Source organism: Myodes glareolus, chromosome 4 (assembly GCF_982192425.1).
Source record: "Myodes glareolus chromosome 4, mMyoGla1.1, whole genome shotgun sequence".
Classification (NCBI taxonomy): domain Eukaryota; kingdom Metazoa; phylum Chordata; class Mammalia; order Rodentia; family Cricetidae; genus Myodes; species Myodes glareolus.
In genome coordinates, this window is record NC_142029.1 from 83952483 (window position 1) to 83967086 (window position 14604).

The 14604-nt window shown below is 46.3% G+C and overlaps 1 pseudogene; it reads right to left on the reverse strand.

Moving 5' to 3' along the window:
- Positions 1-526: 526 nt before the first annotated feature.
- Positions 527-861, reverse strand: LOC125389099 (small ribosomal subunit protein uS10 pseudogene; annotated as a pseudogene).
- Positions 862-14604: the final 13743 nt, after the last annotated feature.

Genomic DNA, 14604 nt, shown 5'->3' on the forward strand with positions numbered 1-14604 from the left:
GGTGTGGGCAAAGAAAAGAGGTTCACTGGGGTCTCAGGTAAGAACACAAACTATGGTAGAACAGGTTACCCAATGCCATCCTCTGGCCTCTGTACACACATTCACAGGCTCTTAACACACACATACACATATGCGTACCACGTGTGCACGCACACACAAATAATGCCTAGAGTGTACTTGTATATCACATGAACTCACACACATATATACAAATCACGCCAAGAATGAGTTGATGGTTCTGTCTGGACTGGCTGAAAATTTGGTTGTCACACTGCCACACAGCCTAGCAGACAGATCAGGTTGCACACACAGAGCACCAGTAAGTGCATGGCACCCTTGGCTGGGTGCAAAGGCACTGACGCATTAGGTGAAAATCTAGAAATAAGCAATTTTACTTTTAGTTGCCTTGTAGGTCTCTTCTAAGATTCATGTCATCTCTGTCTGTCTGTCTGTCTGTCTGTCTGTCTGTCTGTCTCTCTCTCTCTCTCTTAACAACCAATTAAGTCAATTTATTAAAATAGGTGATTTAGGCATCTGTAATATTGACTTCAACCTCCACTCCAGGCTCAATACTGATGGAAACAATCTTTTTAACAGTCTCAGAAGGGCTGTGCAAGTCAATGAGTCGTTTGTGGATTCTCATTTGGAACCGATCCCACGTCTTGGAACCTTCACTACAAGGTATTTTCCTTATAGTGATTCTCAGGGTCTTGGTAGACATGCGCACTGGCCCCTTCACTTTCAGGTTCTTCTCCTTGGCGCCTCTGATCAGGTCGGCACACACCTTCGCTGCATGATTCGGATCTGGTGAATCGCTACCTCAGGTTCCAAAGGAGTCTTCCCAGTGTCTTTGAAAGCCATGGCTGCTGAGCGGCATCCTGGCTGCTGAGTGGCTTCCTGACCGACTTGTTCCTCGGCGGGGAGCAAACAGCGGGGAGTCAGGACGGGAGCAGGCTGCACAGAGCTCCGCAGCACACACCACCACGCCTCAGAAAGCTCATGTCATCTCTTAACTATTATCCACTATAAAATCAAAATAAAAAGCAGATCACATACTTCCAGCATATAATGGCACAGGATATATATTACCATTCCAAAACTCAGGTAAGGGAGCAGAGTGAGGAAATAACTGGACCAAAGCAAGACTGAAAACCAGCTGGGCAAACTCCAAACTCTGCATCTCCATGTCTGATATCAAGTGCTCTTCAAATCTCCAACTCCTTTCATCTTTGATTGCAACACACTTCTTTCTCTTGGGCTGATTCCACTCCTTGTTAGCAGCTTTCCTTGGCACGTGTCCCATGGCTCTGGCATCTCCCACATCTTGGGGTCTCCAAGGCAAGCCAGGCTTCAACTTTACAATTTCATACAAGGGCCTCTCTGGGCCTCCATTCAGGGATACTCCTGACACATGCTTGGCCTCAGTGGCTTTCCTTAGTCCCAGAGAAAGATTTTATGACCCTTTTCTTCTATCCTTGACCCTAAGCCAGAAGCATGTGGCAGAAGCTGCCAAGTTTTGCTGCTTACTGGGGCTGAAACATGACCCCTCGTTCAAGTACATCTTCACCAGCTTTTTTATTTTGATGGTTTCCTTCACTGTCTAAGCTTGGCTGTCCTGATCTGTAGATTAGGCTGGCCTAAAACTCAAAGGTCTGCCTGCCTCTGGAGCGCCACCACACCCAGCTCTAAGCTTTTCTTTAATTCCTTTTCACAGGTTGCAAACTTAGCTGGGTGGCATCTTTCCCTGAGGTCACTGCTCCCTTTATTCCAATTCTTAATCAGTTTATCTTCTAGAACACAGGATTTAGCTCCATTCCACTTCCTAGTGTTCCTTTGCTCCTCAAATTGTACATTTTGTATTTTTCCTTGCTCATCTTTCTCCTTTTCAATATATATCTTCATCAGAGTTAACACTAATAATTACATGACAGAGTCTGTATTAGGCTGTTGTGAGATTTTATGCAATAAAATATATCAGTGTGGATATCCCCACTGTAATATAAAAAATACTTATCACCTTATGGGGAAAGATGGGTCTATTAATGAAAATTGGATCAAGAAAAGGAATGAACAATTCAGCAAAGAAGACATTCACACACAGACACATACAAGTACACACGCACACATGCACACATGCGCATGCGTAGGCAATAAAGGGCTGGTTCAGTGGTAGAAGCATTCATTACACAAATATGAGGACTTAAGTTCGGATCCCCAAACCCATGGAAAAGCCAGCTGTGTAATGCAAGTGTCTGCAATCCCAGAGATCCTATGGGAAGTTGGTGGGCAGAATCCCAAGGAACTCACAGGCCAGAAAGCCTAGCTTATGTGTCAGCAAGCATCATAGAGTCCCTGTCTCAAAATGGGAGGTGAAGATGGACACTGAAGATTATCCTCTAACCTCATCATGCCCACTGTAGTATGGGCATGCCATGCACATGCGCGCGCACACACACACACACACACATACACACACACACACACACACACACACACACCAGCACTATTCAGTTTCACTAGTAATAATAAAAGGGAAAACCAAGCCTAACCTTCAGAAGGGTTTGAGGAAAAGGACATTTGTCTCCTGCTGTATAAATGTAAACACTAGCATCCTGTACTTCCTATATAGTCTGATATATGAAATTTAACCAGTAACTACTACTAATTTATTGTTGCATACCAGAGAGAACTTAAATAGGAGATGTTTGTTACAGTACAGTAAACAGTAGTTAAAAGAATGAAAGCAATATGCACATCTGCAAACAAAGCAACTGTTGAGTGTATTGGGCATTCAGCTCCCTCACAATTCCCTATCCTGTTCTGAACAGCTTGAAGTGTGGTCTTCCTGCCCTACAGCTCTCAGAGCCATGCCCAGTTTCCTATATCCCTCTAATTTGTGGAAAGATATAAACAGTATCCCTTTTAAAAATAGGTATTTTGTTTCGAACATCAAACACAAAGCTTTCTTTTTTTGAATATATAGGTCAGAGAAATAGTCACAATAGTAAAAATAGCAACTGTCTGGTGACTCAAGGACATTTTATTCTTCCAAGAGGATTAGAAAAATCAGGTCCCAGGGCTGGAGGGATGGCTTAGAGCACTTGCTGCTGCTACAGAGGACCAGGGTTCAGTTCTCAGCACCTACTTGGTGCCTCACAACTGTCTGTTACTCCAGTTCTAGAAGAGGATCTGATGCCCCCTTCTGGCCTCTGCAGGCATTGCACACATGTGATGTGCATAAATACACTCAAGCACAGACATACACACAGAATGAGCTCAAGTCTTCCATGCCTACCTGCAAAAGTATTTGCTCACCTGGGATCTTCCTGAAAGTGTCCAGACATATTCCTACCTAAATTGGAGGTTCTGATGAATTTCTGGGAATGTTGCCTGGCTTCTGTGGCCTGGGAGTGATATGAGAGAACATTAGGCAGAAATATCAAGGCCCTGAGAACTAACCTGAGGCTGGATAGCACAGCCATCATCTACTGAGGCCATCTTAGACAAGCTACCTACTGTCCCCAAGTCTCCACCTTATCACTCATTAAGTGGGTACAATTACCACATTTCTTTTCTTTTTAAAATGACTTATTAATTTTGTGTGTAAGTGTGTTTGGTCTGCACACCAGAAAAGGGCATCGGATTCTGTGGGACTACAGTTATAGATGGTTGTGAGCAGCCATGTGGGTGCTAGAAATTGAACTAAGGATCTCTGGAAGAGCAGCCAGTGCTCTTAATCACAAACCATCCCTCCAGCCCCTGTCTCATTTCTAATGAGGCCAGAAAGGGGAATACCTCCATGGCACGCACCATGTCAGCACACAGCAGGCTTGTCTGTTCCAGGCCTCTCACTCTCCAGTAAGATTATTCAGTTTTTTGTAGTCACCAGCAGCAGAGTGGCCCCAGTAGGCTAGCATTCAAGTTGTAGGTGTCTTCATGCTATGCAGTATTTGTCTTGCCAGGGGGGCACCTGAACAAGGCCCACTGTCTTTGATACGGGTGTTAAGGCAGAGCCTGAACACACACCACAGGCTCTGACTACCTCAATGCTTATGACCAGAGTTACCTGGGCCCTACTTCCTCTTGAGCAAAGAATGAGACCAGACCAGCTCCTTCCCAAGCGTTCCCCGGGGGCTCTCAACAGAGGAATGCTGTTTCCACCTGGAAGAGAGGCAGGTTCACTTGATGTTAAGCTGAACCTAGGCAACTGGCAAGATTATAATGTGTCCTCCCATCATTCAGGGAAGAGCTAGATGTTAGCCTTCTCCTCCCCCATGACCTTTCAGAGGTAAAAAGGCTGCCAGTTTGGGACACTAAAGCTGGCCGTCCTCAGCCCTGAATAGCATCCTCCTTAAAGGCAATCGCAAAAGGTACCAGATCTTCCCTTCAGCCTCTGCAGCTTTTGCACAGGAACTGGTTCGCAGATTCCTACAATTCTATCTCATGTCATTTGTCCAACAATTTGGACTTTGTAGGTTTGCCTGAAGAATACTGCTCTGGCCATTCACGGATGTAGATGGTGGGAGGAGCCACCTTAGGCAATAACATGGAAACTACTCCAGGTTAGCCATGGAACCTGGGCTTGGCAGTGAGGTTTCCACCCAGGTCTGATGGCGGTGGTATCCATTTTGAGAAGGACTGGACTGGGAAAGGTGCCAGAAGAACTTCATGGCTGCTTTATCCCCTCCACCATGGAAGGCCTCAGCAGCAGCAGCAGCAGCAGCAGCAGCAGCAGCAGCAGCAGCAGCAGCAGCAGCAGCAGCAGCAGCAGTCCTGACTTGGAAGGACAGAAGGCCCAAGTCCCAGAATGGGCACTGTCCACAGGCAGGCTGCACCACGGAGGCTGAGTTCTGCTCCCTGGGACAGCGTGGCTGCCATCCTTGTGCTGACAGGAGTATCCAGTCTATGTAGAACTGTGGAGGAAAAGTGGGTCCCTGGAGTCCCCTAATACATTAGTGTTCTATCGAATCACTGTAAGCTCTAGCTTCCGGGAAGCAAGGACTTCTGCTTGTCCATATTTTCAGTGCCAGGAAGCTAAGGGAAACTGTGACAGGGCGCTCTCCCTAGCTCAGGTTCTATCTGCAACAACACCGGAGGAGGAGTGGACTCAAGGGGACTGTGTGGAACTTAGACGACAGGAGGGCGAATGATGGCTCTTGTGTGACCTTGGATAAGTCAGCGCCACCTGCACAAGCGGAGTGTGCCGGGATGATGCGCTTTGCTGTTGTTAACTTGACTGCACTTGGAATCCACTGAAACCCAAGCCGCTAAGCACACCTGTGAGGGGCTTGTCTTGATTGGATCATTAGGATGGGAAGATGGATCCTAAATCCAGAATATCTGAAGACCCAGGCTAAATCTGGGTCCCTCCTTCAAGTAGCAGCTTATATGAAAGGGCAGGGAAGATTGCCTTTGAACTCACTGCCAGGTTCATCTATCCTGCAGCTGAGGCGCTCACTCCTGGTTTTAGCACCTACCTCTCTGAGACTCCAATCTGTACTAAAGATGTGCTGCGACATCCAGCCTCGGGTATGAATAACTGTTGGATTCTTGGACTTTCTGTCAGGACCCAGCACTGTTGGACTAGCCAGACCACAACATGTAAGAAATCCCCTCTCATATATATATATATACATATATATATATATATGTATATGTATATATGTGTGTGTGTAAATATATACAGAATTGATAGAATTTACACACACACACACACACACACACACATTCTATCAGTTCTGTTCCTCTAGAGAATCCTGACTAGGGTTCATCCTGGGCTCTGGTAGAGTGGCTACACAGAGAACCATGTTAGAAAGGATTCTAAAGTAGACCAGGCTTGCTGGTATAGTATACCATGATTAATTAGCAATGCCTGCCATGGGCATAGTCTTGGAGACCAAGGTATGAACCAGACACCTACCCGCTCTGCAGAAAATGTCTGCCTCTACTTCGCCAGCCCTGGGACTGCAGACATGTGACACCCACTCTCAGGTCTTCATATTCGTGTGACAAGCCCTTCACCAGAGGAGCCATCTCCTACACAAACTCTTCAGCAAAGATTGTTTTTTACTGTCTAGGTACCAAATCTGACTGCAATTGCAACAGGGTTTTCTCAGTTCCGGTTCCATGTGCAGCAGTTCTTGCAGGGGCTATGAACTGGCTTGCTTGGTGCTGGGAAGTAGACATGTTAAGTGTACAGTCTCACCACCAAGCTATAGCTGCAGCCCCAGGAGGGTCTTTAAACTGGGACTTTAGGAAAATAACAAACAGGAGAAAACAGTTATTAGAGATGATGTTTTTTAGCTTTACTGAGAATTTTAAAATAGTTTATAGTTTCCGGCAGAGAATTTTGAGAGTGAATATTTTCCTCTTTACTAATAAAGAATTCGATTTACGGAATTACCTGGTTCGTGATGGCATCTCATTATTGGTATATCCAGGCACATTTTAACATATTTTGTGGTGATCTGAATGAGAATGGCCACCATAGGCTCGTATGTTTGAGCCTTTCCCAAAGGTCCATTATGTTAAAGACCTGGTCTCTAGTGTACGGTGCTCCTCGATATGGAAATCAAAGATGGGGGAGGCTAGTGGGAGGAAGTCCTTTCAGGGCAGGTGTGCCCTTGAAGGAGACACAGGGACCCCTGTTTCTCCTCCCTGTCTCTTTCGCATCCCGACTGCCATGAGGTTTCCTGACTGAAACCCACAAACTACAAGACAGGACAAGCTTCTCACTTTTTCAGATGACCATCCCAGCTGTTTTACTATAGCTTGAAAGGCTGAGGTGAAAAATGACTCAGCAAAGGGCCTGCTAGACAAGCCTTAGGACCTGGATCTGGGTCCCCAGAAGACATGAAAATCCAGGTATGGCAGCCCACACCTGTGACCTCAGCCTTGATGTGGGGTAACATGGAGACAGACAGATCCCTGAAGCTCATTGGTCAGCCAGCCTCACCAAACTGATGAGTATCAGGTTCCATAAGAGACCCTGTCGCAGAAAATAAGGGTAGCAAATGATATAGAAAGACACCCTGCACCGACCTCGGGCCTCCACATCCATATGCACATGCGTGTACACACTACAATCAGCCCCACCATGCACACAAATAAGTACATGAAATTGGAAAGCTGACATCATATCATTAACCATTTTCTTTTTACTGTCTTTCTTTTTTTCCCCTTTCTTTTCTTTCTTTCTTTTTCTTTCTTTTTTTCAAGACAGGGTTTCTGTGTGTAACAGTCCAGGCTGCCCTGGAACTCACTTGATAGACCAAGCTGGCCTCGAACTCACAGAGATCCACCTGCCTCTGCCTCCCAATTGCTGGGATTAAAAGTGTGCGTCACCACTACCCAGCCATTATGACCATTTTCAAGTGTGCAATTTGACAGTATAAAATATGCTGAAAGTGCTACGCAGACAGCTTCTGGAACCATCGTCATGAGAAACTGAAACTGCATAGTAAACAATCCTGAGTCCTCTTCCCTGACCTGCCAGCCGCTCTACTGTTTTTCTGTGCTTGACTAAACATCTGAAGTAAGGTGAATCACACAGGATGTGGCTTTACGTAAGGATCCTTAGTGTAGCATTCTGAAGGTCTGACTTTGTTAGAGCATGGGTCACAGCCTTCTTCCCTTTTACGGTCAAATAATAACCCATAGTATAAGTGGATACCTTTGTTTATTCACCCATCAGTAGCACCCGGTTTGCTTACACCTCTCAGCTGTTTTGAATAAGCCTTCTGCATCAAGAGAAAGTAAAAGCATTAACATGGATCTGTAGGGTATTCTGCCATGAGGGTGGACACACCACTCTCCGTCCTCTTGAATTCCTTTCGATACAGTTTTGTTTGTTTGTTTTATCTGTGTGTAACCCCACAGCGTATCCATGCGCCTTTCCGACTGTTTCATGGGTTTTAAAAAGAATGCCGTTTTCTTCGTCCTTGAAGAACTCCCCTATCCCACTAGCTGTCATGGCTGAGGTCGGTACTTCTTGCTCTGCGGGTTCTTTTTAATTGCTGTGTGACATACCAGAGGGTGCAGAGCCCGAGGCTGCTCACACTGTGCTTGGTTATGAGTTGGTGTGGCCACTCAGGAAAGTAGCTTGACTCGGCTTCAGGAGGTCAATGTCTCTGCACCTCACACCCCGGCAGTGCCTCTCTACACGGGGAAGCTCCTGCCTGCGTGAAACCAGAGATGCCTTAGCAGAATGTCCCCAACAGCTCTGCCGGTGGTAGTGGAAAGGTCAACCGAGCGAGAGCAGCTGCCTGCACCGCGGTTCAGCAGGAAGGTTTTCCTCCTCTTACCTTTCCTTTAGTCATGCGATGCCAGGAATTTTTCTGTAATTAGCTTCAGGACAGGAGTCTTGCAGCTGTCAGGGCTTTGGTGACACTCATGCTCAGCTGTGGGACAATTGCTACAGACCCAAACAAGAGCAGAGCAGATGGGGGTCCCCTGAGACCCACTGAGCAAATGGCCAGGTACTGGGGGAGGGGACAACAAAGACAGAGAGAAATAGGTTCCTCTAGAATACAGACACACTAAAAATCAGACTTCGTGAACACTTTGGTCACCCAGGTGACTCCGAGAGGCCCATATCCCCTCAAAACCCTGTTGAGATTATTGGGGTAACCATTTACCAAGCACCTACCATACCTGACAGTGTACTATGCCATATTACTTCATTTCATCGGCATCATCCTGCAAGAGTTCCTGACAGTGTACCCCAACCAGCTGTGTTATCTCCACCCGTAGATGAGGAGCCAAGGCTCAGCATGGTCGACACACAGTTGGAGAACAGCTGAGACAGCATTAAAACCCAGGACTCCAAAACCGATCCCCTAGTAAAATCAAGCAATGTCTGAGGGCTCAGGCTAGTTCATTACCAATAAATCTTTCTCTGCGTGCCCTAAAAATAGCAAATGCCCATCTTTTATACAGCAAACAAAGCAACAGTCCTTCCTCTTCACAGGCAGTTTCAAGGGAAGCTTCTAGGGCAATGCTCCAAGCCAAAAGAGCCCTCCTCCACATCTGTTTCTGCAGGCCCTGGTGTGTCCATGTACGGGAGGATTTCCCAAGGTGGCCTTCAGGCATACAGCACTGTCCTCAGATATGGGTCAGAGGCAGCATAGCATAGCCTGGCCATCACCATCGCAAGAGGCCACTTGACTTTTCAACCAGTTGTCTGTTGTTTTCAAAGACTCCCTAAGCAGCAGGCAATGCGGAGATACAGTCTAACTTTAGCGTTATCAGGGACACGCCCCCCCAGTCTCAGAGCCCAAGTATGCCATCCGGACATGCAGCCCCAAGCCATGTCCCAGCATGTCTCTTGGTTAAACAGATGTTGCCCTCTACTTCCCTCTCACAGATGGCTGGAGCTGCCAGTGGTCCCTTAACATGTGCAACTTGGGGTCTGGCTTAGTTTCAGAGAGGTGCCTGGAGGAACAGGGGTTGTGCTGGACTAACTCTACGAGGGATTCCAAATTGTTGTAATGTATTCCTAAGATGTGTTACATTTGTTTATGCTGTGGAACATTTGTTTAATGATGCAAAGATGTGTTGCATTCTTCTATGTTGCATTTGTTTAACTCTGTAAAATTGAGTTACTCTGCCTGTCTAACACCTGATTGGTCTAATAAAGAGCTGAGCAAATGGCTGATGGCAAAGACGAGAAAGGATAGGCAAGGCTGGCAGGCAGAGAGAATAAATAGGAGAAAAGAGCAAAGGGGGAGAAGGAAGGAGAAAAGAAGGAAGAGGACATCAGGGCCAGCCACCCAGCTACACAGCCAGCCATGGAGTAAGAGTTAATGAGAGGTATACAGAAACAGAGAAAGGTAAAAGCCCAGAGGCAAAAGATAGATGGAATAATTTAACTTAAAAAAAAAAAAGCTGGCTAGAACAAGCCTAACTAAACCTGGGCATTTAAAAGAAAAAGTTAGCTTCCGTGTGTGTGATTTATTTAGGAGGTGGGTAGTGGGTCCTCCAAAAGTAAAGAGTCAAAAGATTAAAAAAAAACTACACCAGTCCCTTTCTTGGTTTAGTGACCCCTACCCTGGATGTTTATTTTCCACATTTCAACACGATAATTCACTATTATTCCCCGAGCTGGATTGCTCATTTAAGTCAACTGAGGCATGTTCTTCTCGTGGTGTGTGTGTGTGTGTGTGTCTCCAGATGCTGACTTCATGTATCTTCTTCTCCCACTCTCCCCCTTATTTTTTGAGATTGGGTCTCGTACTGATCCTGGTCAGGCTGGCTCAACAGTGGGGCCCTGGGTTCATCCTGTCTCTACCTCCCCAGCGCTGGGGAAGTACCACCATGTTGTCCTGTTTTTTACTCAATGGCGGAGATGCAGACACAGACACTCACGCTTCCATGGCAAGTACTCTATCCAACGAACCACTTTCCTGCTAAAACTAAATAAATAAAAAGCAGGGCATTGTGTCCACTTCATTTATCAGCAAAGACGACAGCTGTGCTGTGAACCAGGAAGTGTGCTGGTTTTTCACACCTATCTCAGTTAATAACCCCCACTTCACATAGCAAGAAAGGAAGACAGTAAACTGTTGTGTCTGTCACAGCTTGTGTGTGCTGAGCCCACCTTTGAGCTCAGATCCTATGTCATTGGCATTAAAAATCTAAACTCAGCTACACAAAATTAGAGGGGTGTATGTGTGTTCAACTACATCTAAAGTGGGGACTGTGAGTTTGGAAGAATTCTACTCAGACAAACCATTGTGGTTGAGATTAGCTAAGAACAGTAAAATATTAAGGATCTCTGAAAAACATAAAACAAAAACCACATGATGCCACTACAAGAGATGGAGATGGTGGCTTTCTTGTGAATGTCTTTTGCTGGCAGATCTTGAGTTAATAGTCAGCCTGTAGTCAGCTGTGCCTGTTCCTGGGACACACACACACACACACACACACACACACACACACTCACACTGCTTGTTTGTGACACCTATATGAAGTCAGAGACTTGGGTTAAGAGATGAGCATTTCACCAGGCAGTGGTGGCACATGCTTTTAATCACAGCACTTGGGAGGCAGAGGCAGGCAAATCTCTGAGTTCCAGGACAGCCTGGTCTGCAGAGTAAGTTTCAGGACAGCCAGGGGTACACAGAGAAACCCTGTCTTGAAAAAGAGAGAAAGAGAGACAGACACACACACACACACACCACACACACACACACACACAGAGAGAGAGAGAGAGAGAGAGAGAGAGAGAGGGAGAGAGAGAGAGAGAGAGAATCATTTGCAGAGAAATCAACTTTGAATCAGGTGACACAGAAAGATAAGGAAGTGCTGTGGGAAGGAAACTTAGTTCCACAAACTCCCTTTGGCTCAGCACTTTGGGCAGGGCCATGGAAGGAGCCTGCCACCTGAATCCAGGCTTTTCTCCCATCTCTTTCTTGGGGTCTTGTCTTTATTACCTAATCCAAGACACAAAGTGAAAATTATTGAGGTTCCTCAACAGGGACTGGAGAGATAGCATGTGGACCTAAGTTCAATCCTCAAAACCGATGTACAAAAGCTGGGTATGGACCATCAAGATGGCTCAGCAGGTAAAGGGACTTGCTATCAAACCCAATCACCTGAGTCTGATCCCTGGGGCTCACATAGTGGAGGAAGAGAACCAGCTCCTGCACGTTGTCCTCTGACCTCCACGTGTGTGTCATGGCTTGTGTCCCCCTCCCCCATAGACAAACAAATAAATAATTTAAAAAAATGTCCAAGCCAGTCATGGTGGGAGGCTATAACTGGGGCGGTAGAAACAGGCAGATTCCTAGGGCCTAATGAGTGAGCTCCAGGCCAGAGAGACCCTGTCACAAAAACCAAGGTAGGCATCTCCTCAGGAGCACACTGGGGTTGTCCTCTGGCTTTCATGCCTTCACACACACACACACACACACACACACACACACACACACAGAGACAGAGAGAGACAGAGAGACAGAGACAGAGACAGTGAGACAGAGACAGAGACATAGAGAGACAGAGAAAGATAGAGACACAGAGAGAGACAGAGAGAGACAGAGAGAGAAAGCTCTCCCAATGCAGACTGTACGTTTGGGCAGCCTAGGGATGGGAGAAAGACAAACACACATGGAGAAAGAACTGATTTGAAAGAACAGTCATGGTTTCAGGGTCCTTGGGTGCTCCACAGAGGAACAGGAAGTACAGTATCAGCCTTACTCTCAACCTCAGCCCTAGCCTGCCCACTCTGGTTTGCTCTCTGGCCCCCGGCACAGATGCTGAAGCCAGATTGCCTAGGCTCCAAGCCTAGCATCAGGTGGGTGAATGCAGGCGGTTCCCCCAACTTCTCTGTGCCTCAGTTTGCTTATGTATAAAGTGGGAACAATAACAACATATGTTCTGAAGCATCACTGTGAGTATTAAAGTTCTAATTGTTTACGAGTTTCAGGTAGTGGGCAGTACTTAGCGGAACTGATTGTAACCCAGGCCTCTGCTGTGTTACAGTCACCTCAGCTCCTGCATCCAGATTGCTCTGGTTTTTCGATTTTTCCTCTGGCTTTGTGATTCCATCAGTTATTCCTGCATAGCACAAATTTCATATTTGGTTAATTCTAGGATATAGTCAAACTTCAAGCCCCCAACTAAGGTGTCCCATGAATGGACCAGACTCTCCCATCCTGTCTCATCTTTGCCTTCATGTCATTTGGTTTCTGTGCCCCAATATAAGCCACTCCCTTTGCTGACAGCCTCACCCCAGGCTCCACCGGCTTCTTCCGGGTCACTGTTCTTTCTTCAACCCTTAGCTCAGATATCTATGGCCTAGGCTTCCACTGCGTCCCTGACCACTCTGTGTGGATGCCCAGGCTGGGTTAGATAGGTACTCCCATAACCCCACTTGTCCTTCTGTGGGGCACTGGCATCAGGTGGTCTAGTTTCCTGTTACCTACAAAACAAGCAGCACCTTGGGACCTTGACTGTGGCTTTTATCTTTGGTCTTTGTGTCCTCTTAGATCTGTGTCTCTCATTCTCCATCCTGCCATCTGTCCTGGGGGCTAACCTTCTTGTTTAGACTCCCTAGGTTGCTTGTGATGGTTTGAAAGAAAATGGCCCCCAAAGGGAGTGGTGTTTTGGGGAGGTGTGTCTTTGCTAGAGTAGGTATGGCCTTGTTAGAAGAAGTGTGTCACTGTGGAGGTGGGCTTGGAGATCTCATATGTGCTCAAGCTTCATTCAGGGTGACACACAGTCTACTTCCTATTGCCTGCGAGATGTAAGACTCCCAGCTACTTCTCCAGCACCATGTCTGCCTGCATACCGTCATGCTCCCTCACCATGCTGATAATGGACTGAACCTCTGAAACTGTAAGCCACCACTCCAATTAAATGCTTTCTTTTTGTTTTTGTTTTTTGTTTGTTCTTTCAAGACAGGGTTTCTCAGTGTAGCCCTGGCTGTCCTGGAACTAGCTCTTGTAGACCAGGCTGGCCTCGAATTTACAGAGATCCACCTACCTCTGCCTCCCAAGTGCTGAAATTAAAGGTGTGTGCCAACACCGCCCATTAAATGTTTTCTTTGTAAGAGTTGCCGTGGTCATGGATTCTCTTCACAGCAATAAAAACCCTAAGACACTGCTTCTGGTTAGTTTCAACCAGTACGAGTGAGGCCAAGAGACTGGAGGGAAGGGGTGCAGTCAGGGTCTTTTCCTCTTTCCTTCCCTAGGAGATAGTCCAAGTGTGGGTATATCCCTCAGCGGTGGCTGAGGCTCAAGGCTCTTCTTAAGTGACTCTGCCAGAGAATTTCTCAAACTGTCTAGGATTCAGCTAGTTTGTTTTATTTTACTTTCAAACAAGTACAATGTAATACTCTCATAGGTAAAACACAAACTGTTAAAATACTAGCAGAAAGATTAAAAAGTAACGACTAGAGGCCATGGAGATGGCTCAATGGGTAAAGTGTTTATCCTGCAAGCATGAGGATCCGAGTTCGATCCCCAGCAGCTGTAAAAAAGCCTGGCACACCTGTAATCCCAGTGCTGGGGAGGAGGCGGCCATGAAGACCCCTACTGCTCACCAGCCAGCTAGTCTAGGCAAACAAGCTCCAGGTTCAGTGAGGGACCCTGTTTTAAAAAAAAAATAGAGTGGAGACAGATTAAGAAAGACACTGGACAACTGCCTCTGGCCTCTTCATGCATGTATATCCACAAACAACATGTACCCACACACATATGCCCCACCTCCTACATGTACATATATGAACACAAATGCACACAAAGATAAAAGGAAAAAGTGACTAGCAAATGTAAGATGGGGTTTTATTACTATTATAGTTTGAGCGCATAAACAGAAGAAATATAGAGTGTAATTGCCAAAACCACGCATGTTACTCTGTGAAAGTGCATGTGGTAACAACTGTGGGGACTTGTTGCTACTCTGCTAAGACCTTGTCATTGCACAGTCAGCTCTATACCAAGACACCAAGAGGTTACACAGTTGTCCATATTAAATGCTTACCCATCGTGGTAGTTTGAACGTAACTGGACCCCATGAGTCGGGGAAGGTTGGGAGTGGATGAAGCTTGTCTCTTAAAGGGACAGGGTACCCAGGTGACAGGGAAGATCAACAAAATGATAA